Source organism: Asparagus officinalis, chromosome 5, assembly GCF_001876935.1.
Source record: "Asparagus officinalis chromosome 5, Aspof.V1, whole genome shotgun sequence".
In the NCBI taxonomy this organism is placed as follows: Eukaryota; Viridiplantae; Streptophyta; class Magnoliopsida; order Asparagales; family Asparagaceae; genus Asparagus; species Asparagus officinalis.
The window spans coordinates 77080436-77100668 of NC_033798.1; positions in this window are offsets into that span (position 1 = coordinate 77080436).

The following is a 20233-nucleotide window of genomic DNA, read 5'->3' on the forward strand; positions in this document are numbered from 1 at the left end:
TCAGCCTCACCCTCCAGATCCTCCTCAACTCGTAAGCGCAGGAAGATCAACGCATCCGTTACTACGGTAGCTGCACCTTTCAACGCCCCTCCGGCCTCCAACAAGGCCGATCTACAGATCTGAACTCCTCCTCAATTAGGGAGTTGAGTACCGAAGGCGTGCCAATCCTATCAAAGAGGGTACGCCAAAGGCAACGCCAACGACTCGCGCGCCAACTTGCTAAAGCTTTGGAGCCGGTTGACGGGATTCGCTACAAAGAGGATCTAAAGTCCAGAAGGCATCAACCGCCACAACAGCGAGCAAACGCCCCCTCCTCCAAGTCATCAACAAGTGAATGGATCCAAGTCAAAAGGATCCATTCAACACTTGAGGAGCGAATCCATAAGCGCCGTGCGCTGCTTGCGCATACGCGAATTCTTTTACAAATGGCACAAAAGATGCAGAAGAAAGACATAGCCAAGAAACAACCAAAGCTTCATCAAACGTGGAGACCAAAGTCTGAAACAACGGCCAAAAAGATCAAAAAACACAGGTCACTCCAATCCGACCCTCCCAGCCACGGGTCACTTCAATCCGACCCTCCAAGACATGGGTCACTTCAATCCGACCCTCCCAAGCGCGGGTCACTTCAATTCGACCCTCCAAGGCACGGGTTACTTCAATCCGACCCTCCCAAGCGCGGGTCACATCAATCCAACCCTCCAAGACGCGGGTCACTTCAATCCGACCCTCCCAAGCGCGGGTCACTTCAATCCGACCCTCCAAGGTACGGGTCACTTCAATCCGACCCTCCCAAGCACGGGTCACTTCAATCCGACCCTCTAAGGCGCGGGTCACTTCAATCTGATCCTCCAAAGCGCGGGTCACTTTAATCCGACCCTCCAAGCCGCAGGTCACTTCAATCCGACCCTCCAAGGCGCGGGTCACTTCGACCTGATCCTTCAAGCCGGAGGGTCACTTCAATCTAACCCTCCTAGCCGTGGGTCACCCAAGTCTGACCCACACCAGGGCCGAGATAGGAGACACTCTGCACCTGTCTTTCTAATTCCATCAAGTTCCATCCCTACTTCAATTAATCCCGCACCTCCGGTGGAGCCCCATGGTAGCGTGGACTTGTCCTATTTCAAGATAAGGATGGCAGATCGCCTGGATCCTTTACACGAGGATCGAGACAAAGTTCTAACCAAAGAACGCCTGGGTCCGGTGACTGAACCCCGAGCAACTACTCGAGCTGGGGGTCACACACGCCCTCGCAACATGTCAGAGCCTTCCTATAATAGGAAAACCCTTGTAACTGATCATCTCGGATGGCGAATTGAAGTCCAAGAGCCTGTTAAGAGTTCACGCTTACAACGTGGCTCTAAACGTGTGACTCTTGAGAACGCCATCAAGGCCACAAGTCCTCAGAAGAAAACGTGTTCGTCAGACAATGACTTTATACCTGAGAAGTCGTGCCAACACGTGATAGGTTGCTCCGGTCATATGACCGATGAGTTGTACTATCGGGCTGAGGGTACGAATAAGTCTCGGAAGAGAAGTACTCGAGAAATAGAATCTCACTGCACTTGTGCCAAACTAATCAGGGCAGTATTATCAGCGTGTAGCTGCCTCAAGACCGCTTCAAAGAGGGTCTCGGTATTCGAGAGGATCTCCAATAGAACGACCAAGTCCAAACCAAAGCGTTTCCGCAAGAAACGATCGGCTGTTCGAGATGATGAATTCCCAGAAGTTACCATCAATATGGTCAATAAGGAAAAGTTCCCGATTGTTTCAAGTGGTTCTAGCCCCGATTTTTCTTCAGGAAGAAGAGTTAATTCGGGAATATCCCAATTGATGTCTCAACTCTAGCTAGAAGCGGTCGGACCTAAACAATCCGCAGTCACAGTTAATATGGCTGATAAGAAAAAGTCGATTCAACCCTCTGGTTCTGACCCTCTCATATTGCATCGTCTAACCCGTTTACAGTCGGGAACCGTTAGACGAAGGGACTATCAGAGGATGAATCGAGGACTATCCTTGGATGATGAAGCGTTAGATGCCAACTCTGTAGTCGCTTCTGATAAGACGGTATCCAGCCCAGGTCAATCATGTGAGGCGTTTATGATCAATACCGAGCAAGTGGCCAAAATCATCGAAGATGCCTTGGCCAAACAAAAAGAGAACTTCAAGTTCGAAATGGAAATGACTATGCTACGGATGAGGGAAGAGCATGACCAACAGATCCGAACCTTGTCGAATCAGATAGGTGAATCCAGCCGTTGCATCCAGAAGTGGACGAAATTATCATGGCCGACGCATCCTCCAAAAATATTAGGGTGGTTCAAATGCACCTCCTACATATAACAATGCTGGGGGTGGTCCCGCCGAAGATAATAATACTGGGGGTGACCACATTGTTCCTCTCAGAAATTGTCTAAAACATGATACAGACGAGGACGAGAAGATGAAAGACCCTGAGAGCAAAATTAATGCTCTAATGTCTGCTCGAGAGGTAACGAAGATCGCCATTCCGTGTCCTTATCCGAGAGAGTGGGATTCGATCCCGTATCCGATAAAGTTCAACCTGATCAACTTCACGCCGTTTGATGGAAAGGGCTCGCCCACTCATCATCTAATCTACTTCAAGTCTCACTTGGGTATGATATCTGGCAATGAAACCTTGATGGTTCGGTCATTCGTTGGCACCCTTCGCGAGCCCGCCTTCGATTGGTACCGTCGTCTCAAGCCCGGAAGCATCAACAACTGGGACGATATAAAGAGCTCATTGTAGGATCTAAAATAGATACGCTAGAACACTAGAGGAGGGGTGAATAGTGTTCTTTTAAAATTTATTCAAAGTATATTATAAATTGCAAAGAAAATGGCAATCTCAAAAATTCACAAACACAAACATAAAGTTTTATACTGGTTCCACCAATCCGGTGTACATCCAGTCCCCAAGCAAATCCCGCTTGAGAGTTTTCACTATGATTTTGAATAAACTTACAAAATCAAAAACAAACCTGACCAATTTGTAAGTCCCTACAAATTGCAACACCAATTAACAAATACCTTGTCAATTTGCACACCAATCTCTAAACCAAGAGATTAACACCTCTCACAAACCGAGAGAACTTTTGAAGCAACAATTTCGATTCCTATAAGCCTTGATTTATAGTGTAGTGTAGTAGTGGCTTAGGAATGATTCTCACTTCTGTAAATTACCTAAACAATAAGTATTTGAATAATGTTCAAAGACAATTTCAGAAACTTTTCTTTTTCTCAAAATCTGAATGTTTTTCACTTAAAAAAATGCACAAAGATCAAAGCTTATGGGTATGTAAGTCTCTGCATTTTTTTAACAAATAACCTATTTATAGCCCTTGAAAAGACAATTTTTTGAACTTTAAAAACATTTAAAAACGGCTATAAACAGTCATAAATTCAAACTTTAAATTCTGGAAAAACTGTATCTGTAGTCGACTACATGATAGATTTGTCAACTACACTGAGTTTAAACAGACTCTGTGAATTTAGAAAATTTCTCAGTAGTCGACTATAAAGTTCATTAGTCGACTATACTGTAATTTGACGGAAACTTGGAAAATGAATTTTGCCTTCAGTAGTCGACTATAATGTTAATTAGTCGACTATACTGTAAAATGACAGAAACTTATATTTCTGTCATAAGCTTAAGTAGTCAACTATTATCCAAATTAGTCGACTATACTGTAAATTGACAAAAATATATATTTAAGACATATACATGAGTAGTCGACTACTATTCTAATTAGTCGACTACTAAGAGTTAGAAAAAGATATGAATTAAATGTTTTGACACTCAATTATTAACTATAACTCTAATGGTTAACATAGGGGATTTCTATAGTTAACCAACACATTAAGCCTATGTTAGTGTGTTCTAATATTTATGTGTGTGTGTGAGTGATCAAGGCTTGTACAATAATTCTAAGTAAAAAAAAATGTAAAATACATTATCTCATATGATCTTCATCTTCTTCACTTCATAATGCCTTGAACTCAACTTGCACTTGTTCATATTTTGATATTGAAATATGCATATAAAAGTTAGTGCATTTGTATATAACACACATTGTATAAATTATTATCATCAAAATAATATCATGGAGATATGATATTCAACACTCATTCCTGAGCAATTTCTTCAAGGATGACGCTGATGTAACAATCAGGACACTCTTCGATGAGAAACAAGAAGACGACGAGACGGTCGACGACTTCGTCAAGTGCTTCCGGAACAAGGCGATGAACTGTCGAGATCCGATTACAAAGGACTTCATCCTCCAAACCTGTCACAACCTCTCTTAGGACGTGTTGGAAGTTATGGGAGTAGCACCATCCAACACCTGGAAAGAGTTGAAGGTTCGTGGAGAGCGAGCCGAACACTTCCTCAAAAGGAAGAAGGCCGAGAGGAGCCAACCGACGGCTAATCCTCCGAACTCGAACTTCGCCTCCCATGGTAAGGGGAAGGCACCTACAGCAGTTATTGACGTTAATCAGACGTCGCAACAACAACCCCGGAGACAGCGAAATACTTCGGGTTCAAAACTCTAAAAAGAGTACTCCTTCAAGGATGAAGACGTTCCAGGCATTTTCGAGTCTCTCCTTGAGAACAACAAGATCAAGCTACCACCTATCGCAGATCAGGAGGAAGTTGACGATACTTCGGACCCAAAGTATTATGCGTACCACAGGAGGATCCTTCATCCCACCAAGGCTTGTTTTGCTCTCAAGAATAGTATCCAAACCTGGAGTCATAACGCTGGGATGAGACAAATGAGAATGACAACACTCCGAAGAGTATACGAGTATAAACTGATTCTCAATCCTTCAATAGATGCATGAGGTTAAACTGCTCCCTGCAAACTCCAACAGGTATATGAGTCTAAACTGTTTCTTTTTTTTTTCACGGGAAGTTCCTGAAGAGTGTCATGTCTGGTATTCTTAAGGATAACCCGGTCATCCAACTAAGTATAATGTTAGACCCAGTTTCGCGAAGGAAGCTGGGGGTGGATGATTCATGTAACGGGAAGTTCCCGAAAGAATGCTACATGTAATTTTCTTAGGGATAACCCGATCATTACGAACAAAGTGATAAATACTAAACTCCCATTGTTGTTGACGATTTACAATTTTCCACCACAAAATTCCTTACTGATCAAATTAATTGATAGTGGGACCACCAAAATTCCTTTAGGTTGAATCCACTCAAACTCCCGCTACGTCTGTGCACTCAACACTCCCATTGTTAGAGTTTGGACATAGTACTCGGAATTTTAATCCGCTAATCCTTAACGATTGTCAAACCCCTTTGTGTTAAGTTCTTATCACTTAACACCAAGAACCCCCGCTGAGTGATCGATACAAGTCAACACTCCCACTGTAATTTGTACTCCCACTCTCGTTGTTCATTTGGTCAAACCTTCCTATAGTTAGGACCACAAACAAAGTCCCCTCTCGATTCCTTCCATGAACGAGAGGTCCACTTTCAAATCGAACGATCAAACCTTCCTACAGTTAGGATCATCTCGAAACTCCCATCTGGTCAAACCTTTCTACAAATAGGACCGCAACCAAAATTCCCTCTCGATTCCTTCAATGAACGAGAGGTCCACATATTGAGCGATCAAACCTATAAAAGTTAGGATCGTTTCAAAACTCCTCACTCGGTCAAACCTTCCTAATGTTAGGACCACAACCAAAATCCCCTCTCGATTCCTTCAATGAACGAGAGGTCCACAAATTGAGCGATCAAACCTATAAAAGTTAGGATTGTCTCAAACCCCCACTCGGTCAAACCTTCCTACAGTTAGGGTCAAAACCACAATTCACTCTCGATAAACGAGAAACCCACATTTAGTTCGGTAATCAAACCTTCCGACAGTTAGGATTATCTGAATCTTTTCGATTCTCGGAGTGGAGATCACACTCTTAGTTTCACCTATTCGGATTCTCAAAGTAGAGATCCCACTTTGAGTTTCCTTTGCAAATGGAAATAGAATATAAAATTCTTCATTTCTAGTATCGGGTTCATCTTTGCCCCAAGAGAAGACACTACTTTTTTTCAACTCCCAAAATCTATGCCTTACACGCATGAGGAATTTTATCTCGAATCCTAAGTAGGGATAAGTCAACGCCTAACACGCGTTACCGGTTTAGTCTTTCACTGATTGAAGAAGACACCAAAATCCGAGTCTAGGGACTTTTGTCCTGAATCCTAAGTAAGGATGAGTTAGCGCCTAACACGTGTTGCCGGGTAGTCTATTCCCGTAAAAAAAAGACGAAGTCTACGTATTCAATATCGTAGCACTAAGAGAGTTAACTCTCTTAGCACAACGTTACATACGGAACAGACTTAAACAACCCGCATGCTAGCCTGACTCGAACGGTAGTCGGTAAAGGCACATTAAATCCGTTGAAGGCTGAGGATTTGCCAAAAATCCTAAGTCTACGTCTAACACACGTCACCGGGTAGTCTATTCTCATGAGAAAGACGAAGTCTACGTATTTAATATCGTAGCACTAAGAGAGTTAACTCTCTTAGCACAACGTTACATGCAGAATGGACTTAAACAATCTGCATACTAGCCCGACTCAAATGGTAGTCGGTAAAGGCTAATCAAACCCGTTGATGGCTGAGAATTTACCAAAAATTCTATAAGTACGATAGTCATTGATGCACCAGCCCTGTTAATTGGTCTCGTGACTCAAAGATCCGATAACATCAGGATGAGATCCATATCTGCAGATGAATCAGCTTTGACAGTTGGTCCTGCAGCCCTAACATTTAGGACCGTCACGCTCCAATGCCTTAAGAGCTTAAACTGTGTAGACTCTAGCAAACGTACGAGTATAAACTGTGTTAACGCCGGTCAACGCGTTACAACAAAAGTCAACACCGGACAACGCGTTGCAGTAAAGGTCGATGCCGGTCAACACATCGATAATTTCGTCAAAATAAGATAAAGGATGATTCGAGGGAGTTCAATCGCATTCAGATATGAATTTCTGATGAAGATGATCAGTTAAAAGTCAGCTCAATGACACGAGCTAAGTTCAGAAAATTACGCATCAACTTCAGATCAAGACTTCGACAACGGTCAGACGATAAACGCAGCGCTGGAAGAACTTTATCTATTCGACAAAACACTGAATAGACTAAAGGTTGAAGAAGTTAAGAATTGAAGCAGTTCACAGGTCCCTCTACGAGATTAAGGAAAGGGCCTATCTTATCCAAAGTCTTCCAGACGATCTATAAAAGAATGAGTCTGAAATACTTTGGAGGGGGCATCCGTAGGTGTCTAAAAATGCCTATAGGTGTCCGCACGAAACTCGAAATCAAGAGTGGACGAGTCGAGAAGGTTCACGCCAATCAGCTCGCGCACGTCGGTCAACACGCGCGCGTCAATCAGCTCACGTGCGTTAACCATCTCGCGCGTGTCGGTCAACACCCGTGGGTCAATCAGCTCATGCGCGTCAACCAGCTCGCGAACATCGGTCAACACGCGTGCGTCAACCAGCTCGCACGCGTCGGTCAACACGCGCACATCAATCAACGCGTGCATGCCAAACAACGCGTGCATCCCCTGTTGGCCCTTTGGTTTTGATGATGATTTGCCAAACAATTTACAACTAATTTGTTTTCTAGTGTTTGTGGTTTATTTCCTTCTTTTCAGGACATCAACACATAGTGAAAAGATTTCTATATCAAGAGTTAAAGATGCAAGTTTATATGTGGCAATCACCTAGGTATAAGAGAGGTTTGTTTACATATAGTGTATGACTTTATTTAAGCTCAATATATATATACACAACACAAGTTTGTTCAAATGATTTTTGTTTCAAACTTTGTTATAATTGTTTTTATGCTTACATTTCTATCATACTTCATAATGTATATAATGTTTTCAGAAAATATAAATACATAAGTCAAAGTTCAATTCTTCTTTTTTATGAAACACAGGTTTTCCATACCCTGCTCAAAAATAGTGAGCTTTTGCAAAATAAAATTACATTTCCAACAATTACTTTTCAAACATGCTTATTCTCTCTTTTATAAACTTTCCCTAAAGTTTCATAATTGTTGGACAACATTAGTTAATTTTTACATGCCTAAAAACCTGCAGTTTTCTTAAATATCTGTTTTCGGTCGACCGAGCATGTCGCTGCGGTCGACCGCAAATTTTTCTACAACAAGAAGAGGCTCTCATATTCCATTGGGATCATATTCTTCAGCTCCTCTTGTTTATTGAGAAGTTTTTCTAAACTCTTTCCATATAGCTTATTATCTCACTTTCAATTGATTAGCTATATTCATTAAGTTATTTATTGGTTTTGATTCACTATTATCACACACACTTATTGAGCTTGATATTTCCATATTATATATTGTGGGTTGTGAGGTGTGATTTAGTGAGTGTGAGCTTCATTGTGTTCTCACTTGTTAATTGAGAACAAATCATTGTATTTAACTTTTATTTGTGAGAATCACTTGTAATACACTTGTACACCGAGAGAAGTGTGAGGAGAGAGAGACGGGGTCAAATCCAATAGGAGTGGCGTCGATTGACGAACCTAGGGAGAGGTTGTAATCGAGCACTTGAGGAGGAGGACACGGGCTAGATTCCTACACTTAGTGTGTAAAGTGTGATTGTTGAGTGATTGTGTAGTGTGAGAGTTTTCGGTGAACTTGTAAACCGAGTGTGTAGAAGTTCCGGCTTCCAAACCGGATTGTGATAGTGGATATCTCCTCGAGGTGAGGAGCGGGGACGTAGGTCGTGGGGACCGAACCTCGTAAACATATCGTGTGTTTGTGTTTTGCTTGTCTCATATTTTAGTTGTGCATATTCTTATTGTTTTTATTGTTCATATCTATCTCTTGCAAGAACATATTGATCAACATAATTAGTTTTAATTGGCATTTAATCGGATTAGATTAGCATAAGACCCTAATCACCCCCCCCCCTCTAGGGTCTAACAATTGGTATCAAAGCTTGGTGCTCTTTGATTTAAGGACTAACCGCTTTGAGTTAAAGATCCAAGTTATTTATTAGTGCTAATCTAATTTTGATAAATTGTGCTTCTTGCATTTCATCTCTATGGATGTGAATGATTCATCTTGCTTAGGATATGCTATTAATATTGCTCCTCGTTTGGATATTTTCCCCTACGCTCAATGGCGCATTAGATTCAAACTTTTTGTTCAATCTAATCAATTTGATTTGTGGGAAATTATTGAGGATGGTTATGTTATTCCCATCTTGGAAAAATCCAAATGGTGTGATAATGATAAAAGATTGTTTAACATGAACAAGCTTTTGCTAGGATTTTTGATTAGCGCTTTTCACTCATCGTTTTCTAACAAACTTGCTAATTTTGATAGTGCTTATGCTTTATGGAAACTTATTGAAGCACATGAAGGAAAATTGGAGGCTATTCAACAAGCGTTGGAAAATCCCGCTTTGAGCTCTAAGGAAGCCTCATCCCCATGTACAACACCACTAGGTAGTAACCCTAGTGAGGTACGCGATAACGATGATATTATTACTTTTGATGAACTTGCTCTTGAGTTTGAAAAATTACACAATAGCTATATTGATGTAAAAAGTAAGTATGTTAATATAAAATCTATTCATGAAACACTAGCTACTAAGTTTAATTTTATTGCAAATGAAAATAAAATTCTTAAAGAATGCAATGAAAATTTGAAAATTGAAAATGCTAGTTTGCTTCATGAAAAACGTGATGCTATGTTAGAAGTAGATAAGTTAAAATCTATGATGAGTAATCTTGTTTATCCTACTTCTAGTAGCAATACTTGTATGCACAATGATGAGTTGAATCAAATGAGAAAAAGAATATCTACCTTAGATTCAACACTAAATACTTGTATTGCTAATAATAAAAAGCTTATGGACTTATGTGCAAAGGTTAATGTTAATTCTTCCAAGAAACCTATTCACTATGCACATATGTATGACAAAATTCACAAATGTTCTATTTGCGGTCTTAAAGGCCATTTAGCTCAATTTTGTCATAATGCACCAAAAATTGATAAGCCTATACATGATTGTGCATCCCATCAAGCTTCATCATCACATACTAATGTACACACACATAGTATAAATCATAAACATGCTTATGTGTACAAATGTGATTATTGTGGTCGTCTTGGTCATTTGGCCATGTTTTGTTTTGATTTGAAAAGAAAGTCTCGTTTGCAAAATAATTACAAAGGAAAATCTATTTTTGCAAATGAACAACGTGCATTCCATTTCGGTCAACGTAAACCTTTCCAACCTCTACATTGCACAAATTGCAATCGTACGGGTCACGTTTACAATTTTTGCTTTGATCGTATCGGTGCACAAAATACGCCTAAACGGGTTCATAACCCTAGGACCTTGGATTTAAATGATAGGGCTCATGTCCCAAATTTTAGTGGTACCAAAACAATTTGGGTACCAAAATAATTTTTATATCAATTTTTTTTTAGTCATTTTCATTTTTTTTATGTTCATGGTCTTAGATGTTATTTGAAATTAAAATTTTAAATGAAATTTTTATGGTTTACATATCTAATATATTTACTGACTTCTTGGACATATTATTATTAATATTTACATTTTGAAATTATTTAAAAATAAAACAAGTTTAATATTTCAAAATTTTTCATGTCTCAATATGCTTCTGAATCTCTTGCGGTCGACCGACTGTGGATCTGCGGTCGACCGGATGAAGACTCATTTTTATGTTTGGTCTCTGGATTTTATGCGGTCGACCGCCGCACCCAATGTGGTCGACCGTACAGGGATATTTCTGAACTCAGTTTTTCATTTTATATTTCGGGTTTGGGTTTTGGTTTGATTTCTTCTTGACCCGATTTGATCTTCACCATCCATCATTAACTTAAATGCATCTGGACCATTGCCTTATCTTCTAAAGAACCCGATCCCCTTCATTCTTCCTCCATTCGTTCCCAAATCCCTCATCAATCTGATCTCCCAGCTCTGTCATCGCGGTCTGCCGCCATTCCATCTCCGGTCGCCCGCGTATGCTCTTCTCTTCTCCTTCGGGATCTTTCATCGTGCTGGGTACTTACTTACTTCTTCCATCTCTTTAAGATTCTAGGGTTTGTTTTTGGCTTAGGGTTTCTAGTCTAAAATGCCTCCCACGAAAAGATCTAAGTCTGACAATGTTCCTTTTCCTTCTGCTGAGCACTACGAAGACTACCTTAGAAACACCCATCTTATTCCCAAATACAGGGAGTTATCTAAACTGAAAATTCTAACTGGTAGGACTGTTAATTTTGATGAACTTGGGCAGTATAATATTCCTAATCTCCTTAATGATGTTGGCCTGTATCATCTCTTAGATAAAAAGAACAAGGAACCTCATTATCCTTTTCTTGTTTATCTCTTCTATGCTAACATATCCTCCTACACATCTGCTGATAACGTTTTATATCTTAGATCATATGTGAAGAATACCAAAATTGAGTTTTCTGCTGATGATCTTGCGGGTATCCTTAAGATCCCGACAAGTGATATCAACCTTATGTCCATTGTTCGTAATCATCCTTTTGTTGACAGCAAAATGTTTCTTCCAGATTGTACCTATCCCATGAACAATACCACCTTGAACCCTTCTGGTAAAATCATTGCTAAAATCATTGCTCACAACCTCATTCCCAAAACTGGGAGTTTTGACCACTTTGCCTCCGATAAAGTTAATGCTGTTTACGCTATCTTTGCAAAAATCAAGGTCAATTGGGGGCTTGTTTTTCTTGAGAATATGCTTAGCAAACATACCAAGTTCCTTTCTTTTGGGTCTTTCCTCACCATTATCTTCAAACACTTTCATGTCGATCTCTCCGGTGAACCAAAAGTAAATGCTAACAAAGAATTTTTTGATAGAACATCACTTTCTAGGATGCATCTTGAAGCCAAAATTCCTGCTCCCTTACCCTCTGCGGGTGCATCTTCTTCTAGACCATCCTCTAGCTCTAGGCCTCGACCTCGTACTCGTTCAGCTCCTATTTCTTCCAGTGAGGCTTGTGATCGTTTCGAACGTATCGATGGTCGTCTTGACAGACTTGAGACTATTGCTTCTGGTCTTCGGCGTGATGTGAGGGAGATTCTGCATCTCCAGCGCAAATCCCTTGGGATTCAGGTGTCTCCTTCCGGATCTGGTTCAGGCTCAGCCTCTGGTTCTGACGAGGGTTCTGCTGAAGAATCTGGCTCAGAAGCAAGATCTGAGGATGGTATTGGTTGATGGATTTATGGTGGTTCCTTAAGTTTTTACTTGGAAGTTTTAGTATTTCACTTTAAACAATTCTGAATCTATTTTGGTCTGTAGTATTTTGGGTAACAATCTGACTGTTTGAACTTAAACTCGTTTCTAGTTAAAACTATGAATGTTTGGATGTGATTTTGGTTAACAATCTGAATGTTGATGTGGTTTGTGCCTGAATATTATCATGCTTAGCCTTACAAACATCATGAAGTATATTTATTCTATCCTATGTTGCTTTTTCATCTACATATTTCTATGTCTCAATAATCTTTTTTGTGGTTAATGTTTGTATATTATATATCTGGTGTTATCATTTTTTTTTTTTTATTATTCATCCACATGGTTCAACTTAATATTTTATGCTTATACCATCATGAAGTGGATGGTACATCATAACTCAAATGTTTGTGAGTTCTTCCTTTTCATTGTGTATGGATCTTATATATCATGTTATCACTTATGCTTCTTGACAGGGGGAGTTTGTGTCTATCCATATCTTTTAACCCATGCATGTATGCAGGGGGAGCACTGCTCCTATTTTCCCCATTTTGATGTTGTCAAAGGGGGAGAAAACTTGGTTTATTCATACGCATGCTACTTGATTTATTCATATACATGTTATATCTTATCTAATAAATTGTTCTTCTCTAATAAATTGTTTGCCATCATCAAAAAGGGGGAGATTGTTGGCCCTTTGGTTTTGATGATGATTTGCCAAACAATTTACAACTAATTTGTTTTCTAGTGTTTGTGGTTTATTTCCTTCTTTTCAGGACATCAACACATAGTGAAAAGATTTCTATATCAAGAGTTAAAGATGCAAGTTTATATGTGGCAATCACCTAGGTATAAGAGAGGTTTGTTTACATATAGTGTATGACTTTATTTAAGCTCAATATATATATACACAACACAAGTTTGTTCAAATGATTTTTGTTTCAAACTTTGTTAAAATTGTTTTTATGTTTACATCTCTATCATACTTCATAATATATATAATGTATTCATAAAATATAAATACATCTTCATAAGTCATAGTTCAATTCTTATTTTTATGAAAAACAGGTTTTCTATACACTGCTCAAAAACAGTGAGCTTTTACAAAATAAAATTGCATTTCCAACAATTACTTTTCAAACATACTTATTCTCTCATTTATAAACTTTCCCTAAAGTTTCATAATTGTTGGACAACATTAGTTAATTTTTACATGCCTAAAAACCTGCAGTTTTCTTAAATATCTGTTTTCGGTCGACCGAGCATGTCGCTGCGGTCGACCGCAAATTGTCCAGAGATCATACTCTGGGTTTCAGCCTTCAGCGGTCGACCGGCCGTGGATCTGCGGTCGACCGCAGATATAGCCGTTGCACTGTAACGGCTATTTCTCTGCTTTGTTTTCTAATGGGTTTTTGGTCTTTTTACTTGGGTTTTTACTGATGTATTGGGTTGTTATAAATACCCTACTGCTTTCAACACTAAAACTACTCAAGAAAATTGATTACTTAAGTTTACAAAGTTTACAAAGTGTTTAAGAGGTGTTTAGTGCCTTGTTTCAAAAGAGCAGTTTTTCACAAAGAAGAAGCCTTGAATTCAAATTGAGGAATCCATCCTCATCATCATTTCTTCAGCTCTTCTTGTTCATTGAGAAGTTTTTCTAAACTCTTCCTTATATATAGCTTATTATTTCACTTTCATTTGATTAGCTATATTCATTGAGTTATATTATTTTCATTCACTGTTAAACCGGATTATGATAGTGGATATCTCCTCGAGGTGAGGAGCGGGGACGTAGGTCGTGGGGACCGAACCTCGTAAACATATCGTGTGTTTGCGTTTTGCTTATCTCATATTTTATTTGTGCATATTCTTATTGTTCTTATTGTTCATATCTATCTCTTGCAAGAACATATTGATCAACATAATTAGTTTTAATTGGCATTTAATCGGATTAGATTAGCATAAGACCCTAATCACCCCCCCTCTAGGGTCTAACATCCCCAAGTAGTCGACGCGTTCGACGGTCAGTCCCGCAACGAAGCTACAAGTCAACGAGTCGACCAAGGTAGCGAAAAGTACAAGTCCCGGAAAGAAAAGTGCAAAAAGAGAGGAACCAAGCCGACCCGCGCAAGCGCGGGTCAGACTGATCCGACCCGCGCAAGCGTAGGTCAGACCCTGCTGACCCGCGCCCCCCGCGAGTCAGCAGAGTCTGTCGCGCTGTTTCGACCCCCAGATGCATTTTCGACGGTTTTAAAATGGTTTTCGCAGGATTTATCTGTTCTAGGGGTTCCCAACTGACTTGATATCATTCACAAACGTGGTTAGGCTGTTGTTAACTGAAGATAATGCCAAATCACTCATTTTCATCCAAATAACCGCACCCGAGTCCTATAAATATCAGCCCAAGGCCTCCATTTTACAGGGGGAATTATTATCAAGAGGGCGAGGTGTTGCCGGATCAAGGAGTCAAAGGAGCACGAATTTCAAAGGAGGCTAACTGATCTTGGCAAAGTTCTTCAGCATAAAGAAGAAGAGTTCGAGAGATCTGAAGCTCCGTCCGCCGTTCCTCGAGATTAGGCTTTGTCTTAATCTCGAGAAGAGCTACTGATTTCGCTTGGTCGATCTCAGAGCTTCAAGCGAATACTTCCTTGGTGAAGTAGGAGCTCTGTCAATTTTCTGTCAACCGAGAGCTTCAAGCGAATACTTCCTTGGTGAAGTAGGAGCTCTGTCAATTTTCTGTCAACCGGATCCGATCAGTAGGCGGTCCACGGATATCGACGTCCCCGGCACAGGTAAAGATCCCACGCAAAGCAATAGGCGATAAACACCTGTTGCGTGTTGTTTGAAAGAGGGTTGTAATCTAATTTCATTGTATTGAAAGTCTTATAAAAAAGGTTATCTTTGTTTTGAATTTATTGTATCGCCCAAAGTTGTAATGAATTCAGCAATGAAAACAATTTTCTACCCAACATGGTCAAGAAGTCATTACGTGGTTATCTTAAACTATAGCTAACCCTCCATGGAGATTATGGTTCATTACTGACAGTGCTAATGTTGCAAGGTTTCTTGGGAAATGGCCCAAAATCTTGGGGGATTATGTGAAAGTTAACAGTATAGATTCATGCTGAATACAGATAAAAGACAGAAAAAAACTTAAAATAGAATTCCGTAGATTTAATAATAGATTTAACAAAAAAGTAAGGGCTGAAATGTTTTAAAAATAGCATGTGAGAATATTCAGAGGGAAATTCTCACTTTTGCATAACCGAGCATACTAAGTACAACTTTTATACACTTAAAAGGTATTTAAGTGCGATCATTTACAACTGAGGATATTTATGCACATCATTGGGTAAACAAGAGGAAATCTAAGTGTAATTTACCCTTAAATAAAGTCATTGCTTATACAAAGAATATCTTCTATCATAGATTCATAGTTGCTTCAAATAGTGAAATATTTTGGATCATTAGTGTCTCTATGTGCTGTGGACTTATTAATTAACACCTAGTTGTAATATATTCATTGCTAATTAATGTTCACGGCATTATTAATATATAAATACGCGGGAGTTAATGCCTTGGTCAAATTTGCACCCAATTACAAAACATTGACATACTTCCACAGTGGGCAACAATGACAGATGCACATGATGTGGCTCACAATACCATGATTCTCACTACTATTACCAATTTTCTTTAAGTTAACTGCCAAACCATAGCAATATTATAACAATAGACCATATCTTGATTCTGCTAATTTTCCCAACTAAACTATCATTAGGCTTCCCTAATTAGACTTTGACCATATAACAATCATTCAAAGCTACTCTCATATTATCAAATCCAAGCTCCAAACCTTATCCTCAAACTTCAAACCCTATGAAATATGTAAAATAATTACTAACGAATGAGAAGAATCATCGAAAAGAGAAACTTTTATGATTAGGATTCGCTACATGCTGTTCAGATAGTATATTCGTCCTAATTCCAAGAGTATAGTTTCTTATGTGTCATCTAAAAAAATTCTAGCTTCTTGTTTATTATCTTAACTACCAACTCTTACCATAAATCAAACAAGGAAATGAGCCAAATACCTTTTATTACTGTTAAAGTAAGAGAGAGAGTCTTGGGTAAATTTTCTTTGAGTTGAATATTGAGTGTACACATATAATTATACAAGTAGAGGAGGGTGGGGTGTGTTCTCACAACCAATGTGGGATTAAAACCCACTACAATACATTATTAACAACAGTCCCCCTTAAACTCATGTTGGATCAAACAAAGTGAGTTTACGTACAAGAAATGGAATCGATGAACATGTAAGGCATTTGTGAAGAAATCTGCAAGCTTGTCAGCGGATGAGACATGAGGAAGTAGAATTATCTTATCCTTGATAACTTGTTGACGGACAAAATGAGTGTCGGTCAAGATGTTTGGTCCTCTCATGAAATACTGGATTATTAGCAATCTGGATGACACTCTTATTATCACAGTACAGAGCAGTAGGAGTCGTAACAGAAATACTGAAATCACTGAGAAGACGACGAAGATTAATGTTCTTTTTAGCTGTTGTGGACATTGCACGATACTCTGCCTTGGTACTGGAAAGAGCAATCACATCTTGTTTCTTACTCCACCAGGAAATAAGGGAATCATCAATAAATATACAATAGCATGTGGTAGATTTTCTGGTAGTGGAATCACTAGCCCAATCAACATCAGAATTGTTGGGTCCTCTTGTTTTGATAATGATTTAACAAACAATTTACAACTAATAGTGTTTACAGTGTTTTGTTTTGTGTTGTTTAGTATATACAGGAAATCGAGCTAAATAAGATATATTGAAGCTATGCATATCAAGTCAATCAATCCTAGTCCAAGCTTCAGAAGATTCTTTTCTGGTATACTTAGTATAGGATTATATTATGTGTGTTGATTCTATAAGCTCAAATATACACACACATTACATTTGTAAATTTTCATGAAAATAGGTGTTTTTATGCAAAATACATTCAAATATGTTTTGTACTATACAAACCTTGTTTACATGTTTTATTATGTCCATAAAAACTTTACACAAATTTTCAGAACTTGATTTAAGCTAAAATGTCAAAATCAACATATTTGAAAAACATGTATTTTTACACTTTTGAATATTTCTAAGTTTTCACAAATGAGCAATTTGAAAAATTCTTTTTCCAACATGTTCATATTCATGATTAAAATTTTTTTTCAAAGTTTTATATTTTTTGAAATTTATTTGCTATTTTTTATAGAGCCTTGAAATTCATTTCAAAAATCGATTTAGGCTGATATTTTGTTATCAATCGACTGGTCAGTCGACTGATGACATCAATCGACTGACGAAAATATCTGTAATCATCAAATAGTTTCTGTTTTGTTTTGGTCGACTGACTAGTCGACTAATGATCCATCAGTCGACTGATAAAGATCGCCAGTTGACGGATAAGCTAGAAAATGAATACAACGGTCAGCTCATCAGTCGACGGATGCATCCCGTCAGTCGACTGACCAGCTTCAACGGCTATATTTCCAACCTTTGTTATTTTATCGTTTTTGCTGGTTTTGCTTGGGTTTTGTGCCTTGGTTTTTCATCCTATATAAACCCCTATTGTTCTCATCAGAACATTCATCCAAGAGGGTTTTTAACAAGAGTTTTAAGTGTTTAAAAGTTTGTTTCTTCTCAAATTTGAGTTTGGTGTTTTGTTTACAAAAGAGGAAGCTTGCATTTTCAATTGAGGAATTCAACCTCAATCTTCTTCATCCTCTACTGTGTTCATAGAAAAGTTTTCCTAACTCTTTTCTCTAGCAATTTGTTTTTTATTTTCATATTATCATTTATTGCTAGTTTGTTAATAGAGTTAGAATTTGTTTATACTCATATTATCACACACACCCTATTTGAGCTTGTAGGATTTTATACATCATATATTAGGTTGTGGGATTATGATTTGTGAGATTAAGCTTATATTGAGTTCTCACCTATTGATACATCATATATTAGGTTGTGGGATTATGATTTGTGAGATTAAGCTTATATTGAGTTCTCACCTATTGTAGAGAACATTTTATTGTTGTTGAGCCTAATTGTGAGATACACTTTGTAATACACTCGGTACCCAAGAGGAGTAGGGTAGGTGGTAATGCCTAGAGGTAGGTTATAATTTCTAACACTTGAGGGAGACACGGGCTAGAGATCAGCACTTAGAGGGTATAAAGTGTGATTGCAAGAGTGTGAATTGTAAAGTTTTCGGTGAACTAGAAAACCATAGTGTGAGGTGTAAACGTTATTCGGGTGAGTGTAGAAAACACGATTGTGATAGTGGAGATCTCCTCGAGGTGAGGAGCGGAGACGTAGGTCGTGGGGGCCGAACTCCGTGATCATATCTTGTGTTTGTGTTTGTCATTTGCGCACTATCACTTGTTTATTTACTCTTGTTCATATATCCTTGCATATATCAAATTGAATATCAATATTATTAGGATATATTTGTTAATTAGTTTTAATCAACATTAATATCTAATAAGATTAGCAATAATCCTATTCACCCTCCTCTAGGGTACTTTCAATTGGTATCAGAGCTTGGTACTCCTTGATTTAAGGTTTAACCACCTTGAGTTAACGGTCCAAGCTTTAATATTGTTGATAATCTTGTTTTGATGTTATTTAATTCGCTTGCTCATATATTATGAATATGTTCGGTGTAGGCTACGATATAAATGTTGCTCCTAGATATAGTAACTTCCCTTATGAACAATGGTGGGCTACGATATAAATGTTGCTCCTAGATATAGTAACTTCCCTTATGAACAATGGTGTTGTAGATTCAAAATTTTTGTTGAATCTAGAAATAGATATAGTAACTTCCCTTATGAACAATGGTGTTGTAGATTCAAAATTTTTGTTGAATCTAGAAATATAAATTTATGGAAAGTTATTGACAATACATATATTATGCCCACTTCGAAGAAATCCAAGTGGAGCAAACATGATAAGAAAATGTTTACCATGAACAAGTTAGTGTTAGAATTTATGCATAAAGCTTTTGGTCCATGTATTTCTAACGAACTTGCTCATTTTGATAGTGCTTACACAATTTAGAAATTATTTGTAGCACATCAAGAAAATTTGGAGGCGATCCGACGATCTTTGACGGTTCCCTCTTCAAGTTTACATGGAGCCTCTTCATGCACACGGCCACTAGACGATAGCCCTAGTGAGGTATGCGAGTCCGATAACGAAAATGATCTTACTATTGATGAACTTGCACATGGATACAAATTATTGATGCATGATTATAAGAAATTGCAACGTAGCTATATTAACTTAAAAATCAAGCATGTCGAAATAAAATCCTCTTATGAAACACTAGATACTAAGTTTGATCTCATTGCAAATGAAAATATAAATCTTAAAGAATACAATAAAAAATTCAAATTGGAAAATGTTAGTTTGTTTCATGCTAAATATGATGCTATATTAGAAGTTGAGAATATTAGAAAAGAGCTTACTTCTTTTAAAATTGATCATGCATGTTCTACTTCTAATAACAATGCTTATGTAAAAAAATGATGAGTTGAATCAAGTTAGAAATAGAATATCCACTTTATATTCAACATTAAAAATTTGCATTGTTAATAACAACAAGCTTATGGACTTGTGTGCAAAGTCCCATAAAAATGTTTCTAAGAAACCTATACACTATACACACAAGTATAACAAAATTTACAAGTATTCAATTTGCGACCGTAAATATCATATTGCTAAATTTTGTTATAATGCACAAAAGCCTAACAAGCCTAATCATTTGTGCATCCCATTAATCTTCTTCATCTCATACACATGCACACACACATAAATATAACCATAAACATGCTCATGTGTATAAGTGTGAATATT